Genomic DNA, 25,666 nt, shown 5'->3' with positions numbered 1-25,666 from the left:
AAAATTATAGACTGATCATTTCTTTGTCAGTGGGAAAACACTTTTTCCACTCACACACTGTGTGTGTGAGATATATCACACACACACATATATATATACACACACACCATCAAAAGTTGACACCTACTCAGTCAAGGTTCTTTTTTTATTCTACATTGTAGAAAACGTCAAAACATACGGAATCATGTAGTAACTTAAATTATTTTAAAAAAGTGTTTAACAAATCAAAATACATTTTAGATTTGTCAAAGTAGCCACCCTTTCCCTTGATGACAGCTTTAGACGCTCTTCAAATTTTTAATTTGTCACATGCGCCGAATACAACAGGTGAACTGCTTACTCACAAGCCCTTAACCTCTAGGGTAGGTGGGACGAAATCATCCCGCACTATTCAACAGCCAGTGACAGAGCGCCAAATTTAAAACCACAAAATGTCATAATTCAAAGTTCTCAAACATAGTCCTATTTTACACCATTTGAAAGATAAGACTCTCGTTAATCTAACCACATTGTCCGATTTCAAAAAGGCTTTATAGCGAAAGCAAAACATTTGATTATGTCAGGAGAGTAGCCTGCCAAAAATAATCACAGCCATTTTCAAAGCAAGCATACATACATACATACATACATACATACATACATACATACATACATACATACATACATATCACAAAAACCAAAACCACAGCTAAATGCAGCACTAACCTTTGATGATCTTCATCAGATGACACTCCTAGGACATTATGTTATACAACACATGCATGTTTTGTTCAATCAAGTTCATATTTATATCAAAAAACAGCTTTTTACATTAGCATGTGATGTTCAGAACTAGCAACTAGCATACACACACACACACCGCAAACCTCCGGTGAATTTACTTAATTACTCACGATTAGCGTTCACAAAATACATAATTATAGATACAGAACTCCTTTATGCAATCGCGGTGTCAGATTTTAAAATAGCTTTCCGGCAAAAGCACATTTTGCAATATTCTTAGTAGATAGCTCGGCCATCACGGCTAGCTAATTTGACAACAACCAAGTTTGGGGCTCACCAAACTCAGATTTACTATAAGAAGAATTGGATTACCTTTGCTGTTCTTTGTCAGAATGCACTCCCAGGACTTCTACTTCAATAACAAATGTTGGTTTGGTTCAAAATAATCCATAGTTATATTGAAATAGCTCCATTTTATTCGTGCGTTCAGGTCACTATCCGAAGGGTGACGCGCATTGCGTGATATTTCTTTTAAAAATATTTCATTACCGTACTTCGAAGCATGTCAAACGCCGTTTAAAATCCATTTTTATGCGATTTTTCTCGTAAAATAGCGATAATATTCCAACCGGGCGACGTTGTATTCATTCAAAGACTGAAAGAACAAAATGGAGAATTCACATGAACGTGCATCTCCAGTGTCACTGTCCCCGGGCAGGCCAGTAACAAACTCTGCTGCTGTTCTTTGCCCAGAGACTGCAGACACCCCATTACACTTTCTGGCGCCTTCTGAGAGCCAATGGAAGCCTTAGAAAGTGTCACGTTACAGCACAGATGCTGTATTTTCGATAGAGAGGCTACAGAAGGACAATAAATTGTCAGACAGGGCACTTCCTGCATGGAATCTTCTCAGGTTTTGGCCTGCCATATGAATTCTGTTATACTCAGACACCATTCAAACAGTTTTAGAAACCTTAGGGTGTTTTCTATCCAAATCTACTAATTATATGCACATTCTAGTTTCTGGGCAGGAGTAGTAACCAGATTAAATCGTGTACGTTTTTTATCCGTCCGTGCAAATACTGCCCCTTAGCCCCAACAGGTTAACCAACAATGCCGTTAAGAAAAAGTAAAAAATAATTAAAAGAGCAGCAGTAAAATAACAGTATTGAGGCTATATACAAGGGTCAATGTGCAGGGGGCACAGGTTAGTCAACAGAATATGCACATGTAGGTAGACCTAAAGTGACTATGCATACATAGTGAGTAGTAGCAGCATAAGAGGGGAAGGGGGGCAATGCAAATAGTCTGGGTAGCCATTTGATTAGATGTTTGGGACTTTTATGGCTTGGGGGTAGAAGCTGTTGAGAAGCCTCTTGTACCTAGACCTGGCCCTCCAGTACCGCTTGCCTGCAATAGAGAGAAGTTTATGACTAGGTGTCTGACAATTTAAGGCCTTCCTCTGACACCGCCTGGTATAGAGGTCCAGGATGGCAGGATGCTTTGCCCCAGTAATGTACTGGGCCGTGCGCACTACCCTCTGTAGTACCTTGCGGTCAGAGGCCGAACAGTTGCCATACCAGGCAGTGCTGCAACCAGTCAGGATGTTTTCAATAGCGCAGCTGTAGAACCTTGAGGATCTGAGGACACATGGCAAATCTTCTCAGTCTCCTGAGGGGGGAATAGGCGTTGTCATGCGCTCTTCACGACTGGCGTAGTCTGTTTGGATCATCAGTTTGTTGGTGATGTGGACGCCAAAGAACTTGAAGCTCTCAACCTGCTCCACTACAGGCCCGTCGATGAGAATCAGAACGTGCTCGGCCTTCCTTTTCCTGTAGTCCACGATCATCTCCTCGGGTCTTGATCACATTGCGGAAGAGTTGGTCCTGGCACCACAGTGCCAGGTCGCTGACCTCTTCCCTATAGTCCCATCGTTGTCAGTGATCAGGCCTACCACCAGTGTCGTCTGGAAACAAATGGCTTTGGAGTCGTGCCTGCCAACGCAGTCATGAGTTAACAGGCAGTAAAGGAGGGGACTAAGCATGCACCCAAGGGTCCCAAACGTGTTGAGGATCAGCGTGGCAGATGTGTTGCCTACCCTTACCACCTGGGGGCAGCCCATCAGGAAGTCCAGGATCCAGTTGCAGAGGGAGGTGTTTGGTCCCAGGGTCCTTAGCAATGAGCTATGAGGGCACTATGGTGTTGAAAGCTGAGCTGTAGTCAATGAAAAGCATTCTCACGTAGGTGTTCCTTTTGAACAGGTGGGAAAGGGCTGTGTGGAGTGCAAGAGAGATTGCATCATCTGTGGACCTGTTGGGTTGGTATACAAATTGGAGTGGGTCTAGGGTTGCTGGGATTATGGTGTTGTGAGCCATGAACAGTCTTTCAAAGCACTTCATGGCTACAGACGGGACCGCTACGGTCGGTAGTCATTTAGGCTTAGTTGGTAGAGCATGGTGTTTGCAACGCCAGGGTTGTGGGTTTGATTCCCACGGGGGACCAGTACGAGAAAAAGAAGTATGCATTCACTACTGTAAGTCGCTCTGGATAAGAGCGTCTGCTAAATGACTAAAATGTAGGCAGGTTACCTTGGTGTTCTTGGGCACAGGGACTACGGTGGTCTACTTGAAACATGTAGGTATTACAGACTCATCCAGGGAGAGGTTGAAAATGTCAGTGAAGACACTTGCCAGTTGGTCAGCGCATGCTCGGATTACACGTCCTGGTCATCCATCTGGCCCTGCGGCCTTGTGAATGTAGACCTGTTTAAAAGGACTTACTCACATTGGCTACAGCGAGGGTGATCACACAGTCCGGGACAGCTGGTGCTCTTACGCATTCAGTGTTGCTTGCATTGAAGCATGCATAGAAGTCATTTAGCTCATCGGGTAAGCTTGTGTCACTGGGCAGCTCACAGCTGGGCTTCACTTTGTAGTACATAATACTTTGCAAGCCCTGCCACATCTGATGAGCGTCAGAGCCAGTATAGTAGGATTCAATCTTGGTCCTGTATTTACACTTTGCCTGTGATGGTTTGTCTGAGAGAAAAGCGGGATTTCTTATAAGCGTTCGGGTTAGCGTCCCGTTCCTTGAAAGCGCTACCTTTTAGCTCAGTGTGGATGTTGCCTGTAATCCATAGCTTCTGGTTGGGGCATGTACGTACGGTCACTGTGGGGACAACATTATTGATGAACCCGGTGACTGATGTGATCTACTCCTCAATGCCTTCGGATAAGCCCCGGAACATACTCCAGTTTTTGCTAGCAAAAAAAAAACAGTCCTGTGGCTTAGCATCTGTGTCATCTGACCACTTCCGTATTGAGCAAGTCACTGGTACTTCCTGCTTTGATTGTAAGCAGGAGGATATAATTATGGTCAGATTTGTCAAATGGAGGGCGAGGTAGAGATTTTTAACCTCTCTGGGCTAGGCGGGACGAATTCGTCCCACCTACGCAACAGCCAGTTGAATCCCGTGGCGCGATTTTCAAATACCTTAGAAATGCTATTACTTCAATTTCTCAAACATATGACTATTTTACAGCATTTTAAAGACAAGACTCTCGTTAATCTAACCGCACTGTCCGATTTCAAAAAGGCTTTACAACGAAAGCAAAACATTAGATTATGTCAGCAGAGTACCCAGCCAGAAACAGACACCCATTTTTCAAGCTAGCATATAATGTCACATAAACCCAGAAGACAGCTAAATGCAGCACTAACCTTTGATGATCTTCATCAGATGACAACCCTAGGACATTATGTTATACAATACATGCATGTTTTGTTCAATCAAGTTCATATTTATATCATAAACCAGCTTTTTATAGTAGCATGTGACGTTCAGAACTAGCATACCCCCCGCAAACTTCCGGTGAATTTACTAAAAATGTACTAAATTACTCACGATAAACGTTCACAAAAAGCATAACAATAATTTTAAGAATTATAGATACAGAACTCCTCTATGCACTCTGTCCGATTTTAAAATAGCTTTTTGGTGAAAGCACATTTTGCAATAGTCTCAGTAGATAGCCCAGCCATCACGGCTAGCCATTTAGACACCCACCAAGTTTAGCCCTGACCAAAGTCAGATTTACTATTACAAAAGTTTGATTACCCTTGTTGTCTTTGTCAGAATGCACTCCCAGGACTGCTACTTCAATAACAAATGTTGGTTTGGTCCAAAATAATCCATCATTATATCCAAATAGCGGCGTTTTGTTCGTGCGTTCCAGACACTATCCGAAATGGTAAATCAGGTTCGCGAGCATGGCGCAATTCGTGACAAAAAAATTCTAAATATTCCATTACCGTACTTCGAAGCATGTCAACCGCTGTTTAAAATCCATTTTTATGCCATTTTTCTCGTAAAATAGCGATAATATTCCGACCGGGAATCTCCGTTTAGGTAAACAGAGGAAAGAAAACAAAGCAAAGCATTCGGGCGACACGGGCACGCGCCTGAGTCTCACAGTACTGTAACCAGCCACTACCCAAACGCGCTACTTTTTTTCTCAACCAGAGCCTGCAAAGCCACGATTCAGCTTTTTGCCGCCTTCTGAGAGCCCATGTGAGCCGTAGGAAGTGTCACGTAACAGCAGAGATCCTTTGTAATGGATAGAGATGGCAAAGAAGGCCAAGAAATGGTCAGACAGGGTACTTCCTGTACAGAATCTTCTCAGGTTTTGACCTGTCATATGAGTTCTGTTATACACAGACACCATTCAAACAGTTTTAGAAACTTTGGAGTGTTTTCTATCCAAAGCCAATAATTATATGCATATTCTAGTTACTGGGCAGGAGTAATAACCAGATTTAAATCGGGTACGTTTTTTTAATCCAGCCGTGTCAATACTGCCCCCTAGCCCTAACAGGTTAACCCATCTCTGTGTGTGGCATAAAGGTGGTCTAGCGTTTTAAGTTTCCCTGCATTAAAGTCCCCGGCCACTAGGAGCACCGCCTCTGGATGAGCATTTTGTTTGCTTAATACAGCTCGTTGAGTGCGGTCTTCACGCCAGCATCGGTTTGTGGTGGTAAATGGATAGCCATGAAAAATAACGATTAAAACTCTTGGTAAATTTATCAAAATGCTGTGGTGGCGTGGTTAGTCTTGGGATTTGAAACCTAAACCGAGTTGGAATAAGAGGTTCGCATCTTACATCCTGCTTCCCTTTTTTTGCCTTCAAGTTAACTCTTTTTTTTAAATGAGTGAATCCATGGGAATTACTTAGGATCCACTATTTAGGCTGAAAGCTCATATACCCAGTACTCAACAACAAAAAGTGTTGGCTTGCTATTTTCCGAACTCCCTACACCCAAGACTATACACGCCTACCGCCAGCGGGGAGAGCGGAGTTCGCCGTTCAAGACAATAGAATCTTGAGGGTAGCCCCCACTCATAGGAAAGCTATAATCCCTAGGCAAGCCATTTAACTAGGAGGTAATTCTAAAGACAAAAGCAAGGAATTTCTCCAATCTCATTCATCAGTTAAAAAGCACGACATCCCGCTTGGAGTTAGCCAAAATGCACCTAAAAGGACTGACAATGAGAAAGCAAGATTCTGGTCTGATGAAACCAAGATTCAACACTTTGGCCTGAATACCAAGCATCACATCTGGAGCAAACCTGGCACTCTCTCTACAGTGAAGCATGGTGGTGGCAGCATCATGCTGTGGGGATGTTTTTCAGCATCAGGGACTGGGAGATTAGTCAGGATCGAGGGTAAGATGAACGGAGCAAAGTACAGCGAGATCCTTGATGAAAACCTGCTCCAGAGCACTCAGGACCTCAGACTGGGATGAAGGTTCATTTTCCAACAGGACAACGACCCTACGCACACAGCCAAGACGAAGCAGGAGTGGCTTCAGGACAAGTCTCTGAAAGTCATTGAGTGGCCCAGCCAGAGCCTGGAATTGAACCCGATCAAACATCTCTGGAGAGACCTGAAAATAGCTGTGCAGCGGCACTCCCCATCCAACCTGACAGAGCTTGAGAGGATCTGCAGAGATGGGAGAAACTCCCCGAATAAAGGTGTGCCAAGCTTGTAGCTTCATACCCAAGAAGACTTGAGGCTGTAATCACTGCTTCAACAGAGTACTGCATAAAGGGTCTGAATACTTAAATGTAATATTTCTGGGGGGGATAGAGAAAATGTGCTAACATTTCTAAAAACATGTTTTTGCTCAGTCATTATGGGGTATTGTGTATAGATTGATGTGGAGGGACTACTTAAATTGTTTATAGAGTAAGGCTGTAACATGAAAGTGGAAGAAAAGGGGTCTGAATACTTCCTGAAGGCACTGTACATTGAGCTTGTCTGACTATTTAAGCTTACCGTTTGATGAAATAAGACACAAAATGACTCAGAGCTAGATAACCTGACCCAACTGCTCTCCCCCAGCTCCTGCTGGCTTTCATAGGTTCTGCCATTACTCTCCTGAAGTTGCTGGTATAAGGCCACATGAGGAGCCTGCAACCTCATGTGGAATGCCAATTTATCTTAACATTTCAACCGATCTGCGTGCCAGTTAGTTTACATACCCACATTTTTTTGTGGTGCAGTTTTCATAATAACGTCTTCATCTTAAATTCATTGTCATGTGGATAAATCAAACTCCTCTCCAAATGAAAAACGATACTAACCTAAAATATAACTATTGCCAACTAGGTAAAAATAGCCTACATAGAGCCAACAAATAAAAACTAGCCTGCCAGTAGAAAACACCCAGATAAAAATAAAATATCCTATAAAATCACATTGGCTACGTTTAGCCTGTCTGCAATGAACTTGAAACATTGTAGAAAATCTTCTGGGCCCCTCAAGTTACCTGCACCAGTGAGCTGGGGACAGACACAGCTGTAGGCCATTTGCGCAAAGGATAAGAAATCAGTGCTCGACTTGGGCAGGAGCTCACCGGAGCAGAGCACCGACATCAAGGTTCAACTGCTTTTGCTCCTGTTCCTCTTATAGAATATTAGCTCAAACATATTGTGGAGCACCTGCACCTAAATATAAAACTGCACCATCACCCAAAATGAGTAAAGAAACCCATTTCAGTCCTGCAAAAAAAGTAAATCAGGTGGGCCTATTTTATGACGTTTCCACTGGATCAGAGCATGACATTTTTCCCCTTTCACGCCGAGTGGTTATCAAAAAAGGGAGAGAGCTAGAAAGATTTTTCAAATCATTGAGAATGACAGTTCCTCAATGTGATGTAAAAAAGACTTAAAATGTGCTTGCCGTTTGAGGTGAAGAAAACATTACTTTGAGAAGCTCTGAAGGTCATTAGTGGAGGTGTACTAAGCCAAATCAGAAATAATATATCAGATCCCCAAATGGGCACATTTATATGCCTACATTTGAACACATGCCAGGAAGCCTATAGGCCTACATCAAAATATAAATAATGTGTGGGTCCTTACAACATTGACAATAGCACTCCAAACAAAAGACAATGACTAAACTGAATTGACAAAACTCAAATGGATTGAAATAAACCAAAACTTGTTTCTCACAAGTCATGCATAGGTTGTGCACTCTGCAAACAATGTGTCCATTCCAACAATGGTAAAAGGAATAATATTGAATGCATTAACAGAAATTCCCATAACCAAACAAACATTGTAGATTAGAAATAATAGGAATTAACAGTAAATGTACTACTGATGATAAACAATGCATTTCGGGAAATATTCAGATCACTTTACCTCTTCCACCCTAGTCTTATTCTAAAAGATTAAATAAAACAATTATCAACAATCCACACAACCCCATAATGGAGAAAGTGAAAACAAGTTCTCACTAATTTATTACCAATAAAAAACAGATACCTTATTTACATAACTCTTCAGACCCTTTGCTATGAGACTCGAAATTGAGCTCAGGTGCATCTTGTTTCCATTAATCATCCTTGAGATGCTTCTACAACTTCATTGGAGTCCACCTGTCGTATATTCAATTGATTGGACTTGATTAGAAAAAGGCACACACCTGTCTATATAAGGACCCACAGTTGACAGTCATGTCAGAGGAAGAAATAAAAATAATAAAAATTTAAAAAAAATTCAAGCCATGAGGTCGAAGGAACGGTCCCTAGAGCTCCGAGACAGGATTGTGTCGAGGCACAGATCTGGGGAAGGGTAATAAAAAACGTTTGCGGCAATTAAGGTCAAAATTGCATTTAAGAACACAATTGCCTCCGTCATTCTTAAACGGAAGAAGTTTGGAACCACCATGACTCTTCCTAGAGCTGGCCGCCCGGTCAAACAGGGGGAGAATGACCTTGATCAGGGAAGTGACCAAGAACCCGATGGTCACTCCGATGGAGCTCCAGAGTTCCTCTGTGGAGATGGGAGAACCTTTCCGAAGGACAACCATCTCTGCAGCATTCCACCAAGCAGGCCTTTATGATAGTGGCCAGACGGAAGCCACTCCTCAGTAAAAAAGGCACATGACAGCCCGCTTGGAGTTCGCCAAAATGCACCTAAAGACTCTCAGACCATGAGAAACAAGATTCTCTGGTCTGATGAAACCAAGATTGAACTCTTTGGCCTGAATGCCAAGCATCACATCTGGAGGAAACCTGGCACCATCCCTATGGGGAAGCATGGTGGTGGCAGCATCACGTTGTGGGGATGTTTTTCAGTGGCAGGTACTGGGAGACTAGTCAGGATTGAGGGTAAGATGAACAGAGGAATGTACAGGGAGATCCTTGAAGAAATCCTGCTCCAGAGCACTCAGGACAACGACCCTAAGCACACAGCCAAGACAATGCAGGAGTGGCTTCGGGACAAGTCTCTGAGAGTCCTTGAGTGGCCCAGCCAGAGCCTGGACTTGAACCCAATCAAACATCGAGAGACTTGAAAATAGCTGTCCATCCAACTGGAGAGCTTGAGAGGATCTGCAGAGAAGAATAAGACAAACTCCCCAAATACATGTGTGCCAAGCATGTAGCGTCACACCCAAGAAGACTGGAGGCTCCCATCACTGCCAAAGGTGCTTCAACAAAGTACTGCATAAAGGGTCTGAATACTTTTGTAAATGTGATAGTTGCAAATTTATTTAAAAAAATATAAACCATTTCTAAAAACCTGTTTTTAGTTTGAGGAGAATAAACAATTAATTCAATTTTAGAATAAAGCTGTAATGTAAACAAATGTGAAAAGGGTCAAAATACAATGGTGAAATGATATACACTGACAATTTACACAATTAAGTTGTGAAACAATGACTGTGCACTAATTGGCAGGAGAGCGCACATTCTGGAGTGCATTGTGCATCTGGGCGCTGCATGGTCAATCTGATGTCTGCATTGGCCATACAGAATTTACGGTGATATGGCCTCTGCAGAAGTCAGGGAATTCATAGTTCTTGTACATTGCGGAGCAGTGCAGAGCTGTTGTCAAAGAAGTGAGTTTATGTATCGCACCCACCTACCAATGATAATGTGGCGCTAATACAAAGCCCTCCGCATGGTTACAACATTTGGGAGCCGCATGGCGATGCTGTACAGAGCTCAATTTGGCATCTGCATGCCTCTGGAGGCACCGCAATTGCGTCACACCCTCCTCCATATGTTGCCACCGACCAGATTTTCAGATCAAGCATAAATTGTCTTTTAGTCTAGGCCTCCACAATGGATTAGTTCCCTCCTGGACAAAAGTAAATATGTATATATATATATATATATATATATATATATATATATATATATATATATATATATTTTTTTTTTTATTTCACCTTTATTTAACCAGGTAGGCAAGTTGAGAACAAGTTCTCATTTACAATTGCGACCTGGCCAAGATAAAGCAAAGCAGTTCGACACATACAGAGTTAGTAACACAAGGAGTAAAACAAACAGTCAATAATACAGTAGAAAAATAAGTCTATATAAAATGTGAGCAAATGAGGTGAGATAAGGGAGGTAAAGGCAAAAAAGGCCATGGTGGCAAAGTAAATACAATATAGCAAGTAAAACACTGGAATGGTAGATTTGCAGTGGAAGAAAGTGCAAAGTAGAAATAATGGGGTGCAAAGGAGCAAAATAAACAAATACAGTAGGGGAAGAGGTAGTTGTTTGGGCTAAATTATAGATGGGCTATGTACAGGTGCAGTGATTTGTGAGCTGCTCTGACAGCTGGTGCTTAAAGCTAGTGAGGGAGATTGTTTCCAGTTTCAGAGATTTTTGAGGTTCGTTCTAGTCATTGGCAGCAGAGAACTGGAAGGAGACGGCCAAAGGAGGAATTGGCCTTGGGGGTGACCAGAGAGATATACCTGCTGGAGCGCGTGCTACAGGTGGGTGCTGCTATGGTGACCAGCGAGCTGAGATAAGGGGGGACTTTACCTAGCAGGGTCTTGTAGATGACCTGGAGCCAGTGGGTTTGGCAACGAATATGAAGCGAGGGCCAGCCAACGAGAGCGTACAGGTCGAAGTGGTGGGTCATATATGGGGCTTTGGTGACAAAACGGATGGCACTGTGATACGCTCAACAGCCTACGGACCAAATAAGCAACTCATTTCAGTCAGCAATACATTGCACTGTGTAAGAAGCCTGCAAGTACATGACAATTTAATTCACTGGATTTGGATTTTATTTCTCCTCGTTATCTTAGATTTTGTACACAAAATAATTTATAGTACTTTTCCAAATGCATCTTGAATAAATAAAAAAAATATACAAATAAGTGGCCACAGGGAGTAGGCAAAAAAAGAGTGGTCTTCGACTGGCAGCTGTAGTGTAACTGGCGTCGGGAGAAGGGCGGGTGGGCTGTGAGGGAAAACAGCATGTGAATGGCACGAGCAGGACTGCCGCTTGACAAAGCAGTCTATCGCGGGCGTCCCGTGAATGAGGGACGCCGGTCTCAGTGCTCATTGCTAACTGGGTACTAAATAAAATGAACGATTTGAACAGCGTGCAAACAATGTGATTTTAGAAAAAAATTGTCACACGCGCCGAATACAACAAGGCTTACTTACAAGCCTTTAACTGAATTGTTGGTTAAGAAAATATTTAATAAGTAAACAAAGTAACAAAACAATAACGATGGGGTATGTAGGCTGTATACCGAGTCAATGTCCGTGGGTACAGGTTAGCCAAGGTAATATGTACACTACGGGGGGGTAGCCATTTGATTAACTGTTCAGCAGTCTTAGAAGCTGTTAAGGAGCCTTCCTGAACTAGACTTCCCACTCCGGTACCGCTTGCCATGCAGTAGCAGAGAGAACAGTCTATGACTAGGGTGGCTGGAGTCTGACAATTCAGAGCCTGCCTGGTATAGAGGTCATGGATGGAAGAAAGCTTGGCCCCAGTGATGTAGTAGGCTGTATGCACTACTCTCAATTGCGGCAGGATGACGACCAGTTGACATACCAGGCGGCGATGCAACCAGTCAGGATAATCTTAATGGTGCTGCTATAGAACTTTGAGGATCTGAGGAGCCATGACCAAATTTTTCCAGTCTCCAGAGGGGGAAAAGTTGGTGTCATGTGCTCTTCACGACAGTCTTGGTGTGTTTGGACCATGATAGTTTGTTGGTGATGTGGACACCAAGGAACTTGAAGCTCTCAACCTGCTCCACTACAGCCCTGTCAATGAGAATTGGGGCGTGCTCGGCCCTCATTCTCCTGTAGTCCACAATCACGTTGAGAGGTTGTTGTCCTGGCAACACACTGCCAGGTTGACTTCCTCCCTATAGGCTGTCTCATTGTTGTTCATGATCAGGCCTACCACTGTTGAATCGTCGGCAAGGATCCAGTTGGAGGTGTTTACTAAGGACCCTGGGACTAGAGGTCGACCGATTTAAATCGGAATGGCCGATTTCATAACAATCGGAAATCAGTATTTTTGGACCCCGATTTTATTTATATAACATCATTCAAACTGTTTTAGAAACTTCAGTGTTTTCTATCGAAATCGACCAATTATATGCATATCCTACCTTCTGAGCATGGAGGATACTTTGGGCACACTTTTATATATATATATATATATATATATTTTTTTTTTAATACCTTTATTTAACTTCTTATGGCTTGAGGGTGCTATTTTCACGTCTGGATGAAAAGTGTGCCCAAAGTATACTTCAGCCTCAGAAGGTAGGATATGCATATAATTGGTCGATTTGGATGGAAAACACTCTGAAGTTTCTAAAACAGTTTGAATGATGTTTGAGTATAACAGAACTTATTTGGCAGGCGAAACCCCGAGGACAAACCATCCAGGATTATTTTTTTTTGAGGTTACTTTTCCATGGTTTTCATTGAGAATCTAGAATTCTAAGCGAGTTGCTTGCAGTTCCTATCGCTTCCACTGGATGTCAACAGTCTTTAGAAATTGGTTGATGTTTTTCCTTTGTGTAATGAAGAAGTAAGGCTGTCCAGAACGAGGCTCGAAGGAAGTGTACTTTTGATAGAGGCGCGCGACCTGAAAGCACGCTCTACTTTGTTTTCCTCCGGTATTGAACGCAGTTTATCCAGTCTTAAATTGTATTGATTATTTACATTAAAAATACCGAAAGTTGTATTAGGAAAGTTGTTTGCTGAAAATTGTCAAAGATTACAGGTAACTTCAGAGATTTTCTAGTCATGTTGCGCAAGTTGGAACTGGTGTTTTTCTGGATCAAACGCGCCAAATAAATGGACATTTTGGATATATAACGACGGAATGAGTCGAACAAAAGGACCATTTGTGATGTTTATGGGACATATCGGAGTGCCAACAGAAGAAGCTCGTCAAAGGCATGAATTAATTATGTTATTTGAGGTGCCGCGCCTGGCGGAGACACCTGAAACCCCACCTCTTCAAGGAATACCTGGGATAGGATAAAGTAATCCTTCTAACCCCCCCCTTAAAAGATTTAGATGCACTATTGTAAAGTGGTTGTTCCACTGGATATTATAGGTGTATGCACCAATTTGTAAGTCGCTCTGGATAAGAGCGTCTGCTAAATGACTAAAATGTAAAATGTAAAAATATGATTGTCAGTGTTTGTTAAGGTGCCATCCCCAGATTATAGCGTAATTTGCTTTCACTGTAAAGCCTTGTTGAAATCTGACACGGTGGCTAGAAATGCAAGAAGTTCAGCTTCAATTTGGTGTATTGCACTTGTGAATGTATGAAAGTTAAATATTTTTAATAATTTTTTTTATTTGGCGCTTTGCCATTAAACCGGATCCCGATCCCGTTAACCTGTTGGGGCTAGGGGGCAGTATTGACAATTTTGGAAAATATAAATGTGCCCATATTAAACTGCCTTCTACTCAAACTCAGAAGCTAGGATATGCATATTATTAGTAGATTTGGATAGAAAACACTGAAGTTTCTAAAACTGTTTGAATGGTGTCTGTGAGTATAACAGAACTCATATGGCAAGCAAAAACCTGAGAGAAATCCTACCAGGAAGTGGAATCTGGATGCATGGGCTCTCTTCAAGTCGTTTCCTATTGAATACACAGTGACGTAGTAATAATTCTTCCTACGGCTTCCACTAGATGTCGACCGTCTTTACAAAGTTGTTTTAAGCTGCTACGATGAACAAAGCCCGAATGACGAGGGGAAGTTGTTGAGGCAGGGGGTGACATCACTTCTTGGGGCGCGTTCACGAGGGAGGATCCTCCCGTTCCAAAACCTTTTTCAAGACACAGGAACTGCCCGGCTGAAATATTATTGAATCTTCACGTTCTGAAGGCCCTAAAGATTGATGTTTTACAGCGTTTGAACGAACGTAAATAGATTTTTTATTTTACTTTTCTTCGTGACATTTTTGGCACGCTTCCTACATTTGGAGTAGCTGAACTGAACGCGCAAACAACAAGGAGCTATTTGGACATAAATTATGGAGTTCATCGAACAAAACAACATTTATTGTGGACCTGGGATTCCTGGAAGTGCCTTCTGATGAAGATCAAAGATGAGTGAATATTTCTAATGCTATTTAATCGTTTAGATGACTCCAATGGCAGGTATCTGTATTGCCTAGTGTATTTTTGAGCGCCGTACTCAGATTATTGCAAAGAGTGCTTTCCTCGTGAAGCTTTTTTGAAATCTTTCATAGCGTTTGCATAAAGGAGATGTTCATCTATAATTCATGGAATGACAGTTTAATTTTGTATCAATGTTTATGGCAAGTATTTCTGTAAATTGTGGCGCTGATTCCCTGGCAGTATTGGAGGCAAAATATTTTCTGAACGTCACGCGCCAATGTAAAATGCTGTTTTTAGATATAAATATGAAATTTATCGAACAAAAAATGCATGTATTGTGTAACATGATGTTCTAGGAGTGTCATCTGATGAAGATCGTCAAAGGTTAGTGCTTCCTTCAGCTGTATTTTGGGTATTTGTGATGCATGCTAGTTGCTTGGAAATGGCTGTGTGGATATTTGTGTCTATGTACTCTCCTAACATAATCTAATGTTTTGCTTTCGCTGTAAAGCCTTTTTGAAACCGGACAACGTGGTTCAATTCAGGAGAGGTGCATCTAAAATGGTGTAAAATAGTCCTATGTTTGAGAACTTTGAATTATGACATTTTGTGGTTTTGAATTTGGCGCTCTGATTTTTCACTGGCTGTCGATTGCGTCCCACCTACCCCAGAGAGGTTAATGAGAAGTTTCTTTAACCTCTATGGGCTAGGTGGGACGCAAGCGTCCCACCCGTGGTGCACTCCATCAACAGCAGGTGCATTTCAAGAGCGGCAAATTTGAATCCAAATAAATGTCAAAATTCAAATTTTTCAAACATACAACTATCTTACACCCTTTGAAAGATAAACATCTCCTTAATCTAACCACGTTTTACGATTTCAAAAAGGTTTTACGGCGAAAGCATAAATTTAGAGTATGTTAGGACAGTACATTGACAATAGCTGTGTGTAATGTTTTGTCAATTCAAAGACAGGGTCACCAAAACCATATAACCAGCTAAAATGATGCACTAACCTTTTACAATCTCCATCAGATGACACTCCTAGGACATTATGTTAGACAATGCATGCATTTTTAGTTCTATCAAGTTCATATTTATATCCAAAAACAGCGTTTTACTATGGCATTGATGTTGAGGAAATCGTTTCCCTCCAATAACCGGCAGTCAAGTCAGCACCACAAATTAAATAATTAAAATTAGAAAACATTGGTAAAATATTATATTGTCATTTAAAGAATTATAGATTTACATCTCTTGAACGCAATCAACTTGCCAGATTTAAAAATAACCTTACTGGGAAATCACACTTTGCAATAATCTGAGCACTGCGCCCAGAAAAATACGCGTTGCGATACAGACAAGCCGTCATGTTGGGGAGATCTAAAATCGAAAATACTATGTAAATAATCCATTACCTTTGATTCTCGTCATCAGATGTCACTTCCAGGTATCACAGGTCCATAACGAATGTAGTTTTGTTCAAAAAAGCTCATAATTTACGTCCAAAAATCTCCGTCTTGTTAGCACATGATCTAAGCCCGCCGGACTTCACTTCTTGAACGAGGGGAAAAAATATATTTACGTTCGTTCAAACATGTCAAACGTTGTATAGCATAAATCATTAGGGCCTTTTTTAACCAGAACATGAATAATATTCAAGGTGGACGAATGCATTCTCTTTTATAACGTATTGGAACGAGGGTACCCAACATGAACTCGCGCGCCAGGTGTCTAATGGGACATCATCGTTCCATGGCTCTTGTTCGGTCAGATCTCCCTCCAGAAGACTCAAAACACTTTGTAAAGGCTGGTGACATCTAGTGGAAGCAATAGGAAGTGCCAAAATATTCCTCAGCCCCTGTGTTTTTCAATGGCATAGGTTTAAAGGTAATACAACACATCAGGTATCCACTTCCTGTCAGAAAATGTCTCAGGGTTTTGCCTGCCAAATGAGTTCTGTTATACTCACAGACACCATTCAAACAGTTTTAGAAACTTTAGGGTGTTTTCTATCCATATATAATAAGTATATGCATATTCTAGTTACTGGGTAGGATTAGTAACCAGATTAAATCGGGTACATTTTTTTATCCAGCCGTGCAAATACTGCCCCCTAGCCCCAACAGGTTAAAATGGTGTAAAATAGTTGTCATAATTCTACTTTCTCAAACATATATTGTTTTTGAATTTTCCGCCCTGATATTTCACTGGCTGTGTCCCGCAGGTCCTAGTCCATAGAAGTTAATGGCAGAGCGCCAAATTAAAAAATTATTAAAAATATTTAACTTTCATACATTCACAAGTGCAATACACCAAATTGAAGCTGAACTTCTTGCATTTCTAGCCACCGTGTCAGATTTCAACAAGGCTTTACGGTGAAAGCAAATTACGCTATAATCTGGGGATGGCACCCCAACAAACAAACACTGACAATCATATGTCATCCCGCCAGGCGCGACACAACTCAAATAACATAATTAATTCATGCTTTACCTTTGACGAGCTTCTTCTGTTGGCACTTCGATATGTCCCATAAACATCACAAATGGTCCTTTTGTTCGACTCATTCCGTCGTTATATATCCAAAATGTCCATTTATTTGGCGCGTTTGATCCAGAAAAACACCAGTTCCAACTTGCGCAACATGACTAGAAAATCTCTGAAGTTACCTGTAATCTTTGACAATTTTCAGCAAACAACTTTCCTAATACAACTTTCGGTATTTTTAATGTAAATAATCAATACAATTTAAGACTGGATAAACTGCGTTCAATACCGGAGGAAAACAAAGTGGAGCGTGCTTTCAGGTCGTGCGCCTCTATCAAAAGTACACTTCCTTCGAGCCTCGTTCTGGACAGCCTTACTTCTTCATTACACAAAGGAAAAACATCAACCAATTTCTAAAGACTGTTGACATCCAGTGGAAGCGATAGGAACTGCAAGCAACTCGCTTAGAATTCTAGATTCTCAATGAAAACCATGGAAAAGTAACCTCAAAAAAAAATAATCCTGGATGGTTTGTCCTCGGGGTTTCGCCTGCCAAATAAGTTCTGTTATACTCAAACATCATTCAAACTGTTTTAGAAACTTCAGAGTGTTTTCCATCCAAATCGACCAATTATATGCATATCCTACCTTCTGAGGCTGAAGTATACTTTGGGCACACTTTTCATCCAGACGTGAAAATAGCACCCTCAAGCCATAAGAAGTTAAACCAGAGTTTCTATTGGACTAATTAAAGTATGTTCATCCCTGTTCCGATCCATTTAACCTGTTAGGGCTAGGGGGCAGCATTGACACGGCTGGATAAAAAACATACCCGATTTAATCTGGTTACCACTCCTACCCAGTAACTAGAATATGCATATACTTATTACATATGGATAGAAAACACCCTAAATTTTCTAAAACTGTTTGAATGGTGTCTGTGAGTATAACAGAACTCAAATGGCAGGTCAAAACCTGAGAGATTCCTTTACAGGAAGTGGCCTGTCTGACCATTTGTTGAACTTCTTTTCCATCTCTATCATTTACTAAGGATCTCTGCTCTAACGTGACACTTCCCACGTCGTCCATAGGCGCTCAGAGCCCGGGAAAAAACAGAATGTCGTCATTCCAGCCCCAGGCTGAAACACATTATCGCCTTTCTCAAGTGGCCGATCAAGAGACACTGGCTTATGCGCGTGACCCCGACCGCCCCCGCCTTTGGGATTTTTTCCTCTGTTTGCCGAAAAGGAGATTCCGTCGGAATATTATCGCTTTTCTACGAGAAAAATGTCGTAAAAATTGATTTTAAACAGCAGTTGACATGCTTCGAAGTACGGTAATGGAATACTTAGAATTTTATTGTCACGAATTGCGCGTGACACTTCTTTACTATTTCGGATAGTGTCTGGAACGCACGAACAAAACGCCGCTATTCGGATATAACGATGGATTATTTTGGACCAAACCAACATTTGTTATTGAAGTAGCAGTCCTGGGTGTGCACTCTGACGAAGACAACAAAAGGTAATGAAACTTTTATAATAGTAAATATGATTATGGTGAGTGCTAAACTTGCCGGGTGTCTAAATAGCGAGCCCGTGATGCCTGGGCTATGTACTTAGAATATTGCAAAATGTGCTTTCACCAAAAAGCGATTTTAAAATCGGACATATCGAGTGCATAGAGGAGGTCTGTATCTATAATTCTTAAAATAATTGTTATGCTTTTTGTGAACGTTTATCGTGAGTAATTTAGTAAAATGTTAGCGAATTCCCCGGAAGTTTGCGGGGGGTATGCTAGTTCTGAACGTCACATGCTAATGTAAAAAGCTGGTTTTTGATATAAATATGAACTTGATTGAACAAAACATGCATGTATTGTATAACATAATGTCCTAGGGTTGTCATCTGATGAAGATCATCAAAGGTGAGTGCTGCATTTAGCTGTCTTCTGGGTTTTGGTGACATTATATGCTGGCTTGAAAAATGGGTGTCTGATTATTTCTGGCTTGGTACTCTGCTGACATAATCTAATGTTTTGCTTTCGTTGTAAAGCCTTTTTGAAATCGGACAGTGTGGTTAGATTAACGAGAGTCTTGTCTTTAAATGGCTGTAAAATAGTCATATGTTTGAGAAATTGAAGTAATAGGATTTTTAAGGTTTTGAAAATCGCGCCACAGGATAGCAGTGGCTGTTACGTAGGTGGGACGAATTCGTCCCGCCTAGCCTAGAGAGGTTAAGATACGTTTTTCAGAGTCGCTGAAACAAATGAACCTTGATCTCTGCAAACAGTTCACTTTCATAGCAGCCACATACAAACAGCATGATCATTTGCTCATTTATAATTCCTTCTCGCATCTAGGCGCCCTCTTCCTCTCACCTTTCCCCTTCGCTTGTGGACCTCTGTGCACAATACAACAGGTGTCTGTGACCAGGTGAAAAACCTTTCCAAGTCAAATCTTCACACATCCTACATCGTTGTCACCATATTAGCTAACGTCATAGTCAACATAGCTAGCTTCTAGAACTAATGTGTTAATAAACCCGCTACAATCATGCAGTACAGTGAACAGTAAGCAGTTTAGCAGTTACACCGGCAGGCCCCGGTGGCAATAAATGAATTAAACAAATAGAGTTCCAGTGTTGGATATCCATAGCCAGCTAGCTAACATCCCTCTCTGAGCCAGAAGTTTGAGTAGGCTAAACTAGCTAGCCGCTTCACTAGCTAGGTAAGTTAAGAAATATAATATTTTTTATTTATATCGCTCTCATTTTTGAAGAAATGAACATGTTCAAAACTGTCCAACTAGTCTCTCTCTTTGAGCCAACTACTCACCACATGTTATGCACTGCAGTGCTAGCTGTAACTCATGATTTCAGTACTAGATTCATTCTCTGATCCTTTCAGCTCTGATAGGTTGGAAGCTGTCTTACGGAGCTTGTCATAATCACTGTCTAAGTCTATGGAAGGGGGTGAGCACAATGAACCTCCTAGGTTTTGTATTGCACTCAATGTACACAGAAGAGGACGGAACACTAGCTGTCCTCCAGCTACACCATGGTGAGCCTCAACAGCACTCTGTAGGGTACTGACATTTATTGCAAAACAGTGGGTTTTAATCAATTTGGTGACTTGAATATATTTTGTACAGTTCTCTTTAAAGTATCATTTTATTGATTTACTATTTTTATGAAATTCGCTGAGAAAGATGGTCCTACCCTTCCTCCTCTGAGGAGCCTCCACTGACAGATCATAATTAAACGTTACAATTGACAGTTTATAATATAAGGCACCATTTCACTCAATACAAAAGTAGTGTTGGTTGATCACACAGACATTTTAAAAAGCACCTTTCTGCCTTTTCCTCTATGGAAATGCAATGGCATGACGTGCTTGATGTCCTTCCGAATAATCGAAAAAGATTGGACAGAAGAAAAATCGAACATTGTAAAAATATTACTGTGATAGAGAGTAAACATGACTTGAATTCAGTCAGATAGCTAACTCGCTAAGTATACGTCCCTACCCTCGTTCGATTATTTGAGTTGCTAGTAGACACTAAAAGTGAGCAAAGTCATCAACATGCAAACAAGCCAAGTAGATAACGTTAGCCGGCTAGCAGCATTGTTCAGCTGGCAAGAACATTCGAAACAAGAGCCGATGTAACGTTAACTAGCTGGCTACGTTTCTTGAGGCCAGACACACATTCCTGAGTCGAGGAACAAGAGATAACACAATACTGTACTGACAAACCGGCGAGTAACTAACGTTATCTAGTTGTAAAGCCAGCCATTTAAACACCATGCCACCATGGCTTGCTATCATTTCCCCTCACATCATAGGTACTGAATGTGTGTAGCTACCTTTTTGTTGTGCGAACCGCTGCTCCCTTGCACCACTCAGCAGCGCCGATAACTTCAATCAAATACAAGCAGAGCCACACTTTCTTCATACAGCAATTAACGGGAAGTGCACTCTTTGGAATATTGCTTTGACAGCTACAATTCCAGTCAAGCGTTGGCCAAAGTAAAATGGCAACCGTTGGGGGTGTTTCCGTTTTGAAGACCTGAAAGAGAAGAGGGGCGGAGTTTAGAATGCAATAGGGACGGCACTTCAAGCTAAGCACGCCCATTAGACCTTATCAGTGTCCGATCGGTGCTCAGAAAAAAGGGAAAGAAGGCGTGATTTAGGCGTGGTCAGGAACAGGAAAGGGGTTGGGCAAATTTAAGGGAGGCGAACTTCCCATGCCTTTTGTGAAAAAAAGGTAAGCAGTGAGCTAGCTAGCAATCTTTGTGAGATAATGGAGGGGTTGAAAGGACAATTTAAATGATTGCATTTTAAGTGTTAATTTAGCCATTAGATTAATATGTATTTATGTTTCTAAATTCATGAATGGGATAACGATTAAACATGTTTTTTTTATGTATGTTAATTTTGACATACAACAAAATGGAATGTTAGCTAGCTTATTTTAAGAATTGAACAATTGGTTCCGACCAAAAAGCACATGAATGATGCCGCGTTCAGATGCTAATCAGAACTAGAAAACTCTGACATTTCCAACTTGCTAACTGGTTAAACGTGACACGTGTATAGCTATAACCAATTAGCAAGTCGGAAAGTTTCCAACTAGCACATGAACGCTGCATGACACCAAGTCGTGGTTTCCCGACGAGCATCTGAACGCTGCATTAAAGGATGCAGTCTTTGAAGGGGCAATAATAAAGCATTGTATTCGTTTGTCGGCCATTTACAGAAATATTAAGCTAGGTGATAGCAATAGAAAGAGGACCTCTGCATTAATAAGCAGCTCAATTTCACAATTATATAATGCAACCATTCAGTGTAAAATAAAATTTAAAAAAACTGACAAGTAGACTTAGATTAAGAAATTCTGGTTTAATGTAGTCAATGTTATCACCTTATTATTTGTCCAAAGGTTATAGGAATGACTGTTACGACACTGAAAAGTTTAGAGTTATTGTGAAGCCAGGCTTTTTTAAACCTCCCCTCCCCCATTTCTCGTCTCTCCACTGTGATGACAGATGTGAGCAGTATGGCACAAAATGGCTGCCAAGAATAATCAAAATGGCTGCTACAGACTGTGAATATGAGGTGTAATTACTGCATAGTGCTTTAATAGTTTTGAATTTTTTTTAATGTATTTACATAAATGTCTACATATGCTTCCCTGGAAAATGATATCTTAAATGAAACCAAGGAATGAGGAGAACCTTGATCCTACCACAGGCAACCAAGTGCTTGCTGCCTGGGAGGTTGTTAGAAATTGATACAAAATGTAATGTTTCTGAAATGTAATGCTGATGTCCCCCGATAAAAAGATAGTCTTCGAGACATCCGGGTTGCTCCCACAATTTTCAATTGACTTAATGATGCTTTCATAACAACTCGGAATATCGGAAAACTCGGAGCTCATTTGTCTACGAGTTTCCAAGTCGGACATTTCCGACTTTCCGAGTTCCGAGTTGTCTTGAAAGCGGCACCGTCTGTATGTATTATAACATCAGTTTGGCATAGTAACTATGTCACTACTTTATCCGCTTGAATAAAATGCAAAATAGTAGCTAGCAAAATGGAGATCACGGAGGTTATTTTTAATCACTGCGTTTCACAAGTGGCTAGTTTGAGTCAACTACCTCACCAAAACCACTTAAGGTTTTGCCTGCAAACTTTGGTTTAGAATCGCAACGTTCTCGCATGTCTGCCTCGTTATTTATTGGGAGAGTTCGCTCCAACCTTTTTAAGCCCGAAAAGTAGAAATCGGATAAAAAAAATGTAAAGACGGGCCTGATGGAAACAGAAAATGTTTAGGTAGACTTTCCAAATGTCGGCAAAACACACTAGACAAGGTGGGATAATTTTGTGTCGGTAAAATGAATTATTCAAGAAATGTCGGTGGCAATATTGATAGCCTAATAACCATAATTTGGAGTCACGCGATGACGTGTGGTGCTCCCTTTACAACTCAGGAAACCATGCAGTTTATTAGGCCACAGATTCAATCAATGATGAACTTCACAGGGTGGTGAAAATTCAAGGTGATGAGCTTGATGCTGCTTTCCTATACATATCGTGGGTCTTATTTTGGTGACATGATCACCAATGCTTGGCTTTGACACAAATGTAATCTCATGTAGGCTGTACATACACTCTAAACAGCAGCGCGAAGATGACAGTACCGATACCAGAGTGGGCACACTGGCTACAAAACGCTTCTCTTTTTTTTTTTTTTACCTGAGAAACCACCAGTAGAGTTGAAAATTCGATGGAAACCCATTTCATTTGTATTCTTTATTAGATACATGGGATTAATTGAAAAGGGTATTTGTATGTGCGCTACGTCATCACGCACAGCCTGCAACAAGTCAGTTAGATGGAGACCTCTCTGGTGGGCATATTGTTTTTATGTGGATTTTAGAATATCCGCATGAAAATATGTCGCCAATTCGATGGAAAGCTAGGTTTTTTATTTATTGGAAAGGAGCAAAGCTCATCGCCGTGCTCTTTCACCACCCTGTGAATTTCGTAATTTATTTAAGATTTAGCATAAAACTCCATGCTTTCCCGAGTCGTAATGGGAGGACCACACACCATATCGCTTGACTCGAAGTTTACTTCGATTTGGTGGTTATTATATCAATATTTTAGCATAAAGGCGTTTCCACCGCCATTTCTCGCATAATACGTTTTACTGACAGAAAGTTCCCACCATGTAGAACGAACAAATTATCTGTCCGCATTTATAATTGTATGATTTAAAGAAATATATTGTATGACTAGTCGCATAAAAACTGTCCTGAATAGTGGTTAATGCCGAGGGTCGGTTTTAGACTTAATAGAAAGACTTTGTAAAAAAACAAAAAACAAGGTGAAATGTTGAAGAAGACCGAACACTGCAGTGGGAGGGGTTATAGACGGGTGTTAGATGGAACATAAAAGATTAGAATGTGAATAGAGCAGATTTGGAAATGGAAAATTAACCCCATTTGGAGACATACCCCTTGTTGTTCACGAGGTCAGCCTGACCCTGGAACCTACATGCAGAATCCTATTCACTCATCTTTCCATATAAGGTTTGTTTTTGGAAGTTGAGTTTGTTTATAGTCAGCTGTAGACATTTCCACTATTTGCATAAAATACTAATTGAACCCCAGGTTTTAAACAAGGCATAAACCATTGGGTGTAATCAGTGTTCCAGATACAGTAAATGGAGCTGACAAGATTCAAGTGTTTCCCTGTTGTTATTGCCCTATTGCACAACATTAATGCTTCATTCATAACATCTCGTAAATTCGAAAATACCAGCATATGACTGGGAAAAATCCACTTGAACGCCCCTCTAACTGGTAATTACTAGTGGGAAACTTGTCTATCATCTCTGAGCTCGGAATTGTCCCACATGGGGGTGGCAGGTAGCCTAGTGGTTTCAAAACCTCAAATCCCTGAGCTGACAAGGTAAAAATCAGCTGTTTTGCCCCTGAACAAGGCACTGTTCCTAGGCTGTCATTGAAAATAAGAATTTGTTCTTAACTGACTTGCATAGTTAAATAAAAGGGGGAAAAAACAATTTGTTTGCAAGTGTAACTGGTGTGAAATGGCTAGCTAGTTAGCGGTGCGCGCTAGTAGTGTTTCAATCGGGCAGCTTTTGTGGAGCGATACAGTAGGTAAATGCTTTGTGGGACGCAGTTGTTCAGAGGGTCCCTGGTTCGAGCCCAGGTTGGGGAAAGAAGAGGGACGGAAGCAATACTGTTACATTGAACAGTGATGTGGTAAAAAAAAAAGTTAAACTGATCGCCGTTCGTGGTGAATAAAGTGACACTACCTAACACTTTAATGCATTTTTCCGCAAAAGGTGGGTAAACCCTTGTGCAAAATAAAAATATATTATGTAAATGGTGTTTATTTGCATTTACCCAACGCTACACTGTTTGCGAGCATGATAGCTGTACTTTTAGGTTATGGTTGCCGCAGCTTGTTTGCCATTAGCCAATTGGCGTTCTCAACAAGTTCATAGCATCTCTCCTTCCAGAGAGACATCAGGGACCATAACATACTCTGTTTCACAGAATCATGGCACTCTCGGGATATACTGTCTGTCCATACAGCCAGCTGGGTTCTCAGTACATTGCGCAGGCAGGAATAAAGAACTCTCTGTGAAGAAAGGCATTATTTCATGTTTAGTGTGATAACATACAGAAACTCAAGTCCTTTTGTTCACCTTACCAAGAATAATAGATGGCTGCATTCGTGCAAAACTGAAAGCGTGAACCAACGCATTTAACCATGGCATGTTGACTGGGAATATGGTTGAATACAGTGTAGTTACTCCCTCAGTAAGGCAATCGAACAGGGAAAAAGTCAGTACAGACACAAGATTTATGTGGCAAGGTCTACAGACAATCACGGATTACAAAAGGAAAACCAACCAGGACACCAACATCTTGCTCCTGGACAAGCTAAACACCGTAAACAATTTGAAGGCTATGCTACCAAATACTAATTGAGTG

The 25,666-nt window shown here is 41.1% G+C and overlaps 1 protein-coding gene across 6 annotated transcripts in view; it reads right to left on the bottom strand.

Moving 5' to 3' along the window:
* Positions 1-21,217, bottom strand: part of LOC106566658 (coiled-coil domain-containing protein 71) — a 51,531-nt gene extending 30,314 nt beyond the window's left edge. For 2 of the 6 annotated variants that reach the window (XM_045693033.2, XM_014134896.3), the window contains exon 1: positions 21,002-21,211. The gene's annotated coding sequence lies outside the window, so the exon portion shown is untranslated. Of the gene's footprint in view, positions 1-21,001 lie in introns of all 6 variants that reach the window. The other 4 variants (XR_001319918.3, XR_006758508.2, XR_001319917.3 and 1 more) reach the window with 4 other exon arrangements.
* Positions 21,218-25,666: the final 4,449 nt, after the last annotated feature.

The sequence above is a fragment of the Salmo salar genome, chromosome 13, assembly GCF_965601325.2.
Source record: "Salmo salar chromosome 13, fSalSal1, whole genome shotgun sequence".
Lineage (NCBI taxonomy): Eukaryota > Metazoa > Chordata > Actinopteri > Salmoniformes > Salmonidae > Salmo > Salmo salar.
Note: the sequence above shows the minus strand (reverse complement) of the source record. Positions and strands in the feature narration are given on the sequence as shown.